General features: G+C 47.7%; 1 protein-coding gene across 3 annotated transcripts in view; it reads right to left on the bottom strand.

The window, feature by feature from the left end:
* Nucleotides 1–470, bottom strand: part of UBE4B (ubiquitination factor E4B) — a 204,569-nt gene that overhangs the window by 107,603 nt on the left and 96,496 nt on the right. The window lies entirely within an intron of this gene.

Here is a 470-nt window from a genome sequence, read left to right as displayed (position 1 = left end):
AAATGCAGAGCACTAAGCTCAGGTGATATTCATATATAAAGGCTTGTTTCCCAAAATCTTCCACTTGCTACTGGATTCTACACATTCTTGCTTCAATTCCCAGTCATTTTCCTCAGAATACTGCTAAAGATGTGACAATCTACTTGCTAAAAAGCAAAAGACCAGGCCAGGCACGGTGGCTCACGCCCGTAATCCCACACTTTGGGAGGCCAAGGCGGGCAGATCATGAGATCAGGAGATCGAGACTATCCTGGCTAACAAGGTGAAATCCCGTCTCTACTGAAAATACAAAAAATTAGCTGGGCGTGGTAGCGGGTGCCTGTAGTCCCAGTTACTCAGGAGGCTGAGGCAGGAGAATGGTGTGAACTCGGGGGGCAGAGCTTGCAGTGAGCCAAGATCATACCACTGCACTCCAGCCTGGGCAACAGAGTGAGACTCTGTCTCAAACAAAAAAAAACAAGCAAAAGACC

The sequence above is a fragment of the Colobus angolensis genome, unplaced genomic scaffold, assembly GCF_000951035.1.
Source record: "Colobus angolensis palliatus isolate OR3802 unplaced genomic scaffold, Cang.pa_1.0 Scaffold149, whole genome shotgun sequence".
Classification (NCBI taxonomy): domain Eukaryota; kingdom Metazoa; phylum Chordata; class Mammalia; order Primates; family Cercopithecidae; genus Colobus; species Colobus angolensis.
This window is presented reverse-complemented; position numbering and strand designations above follow the sequence as displayed.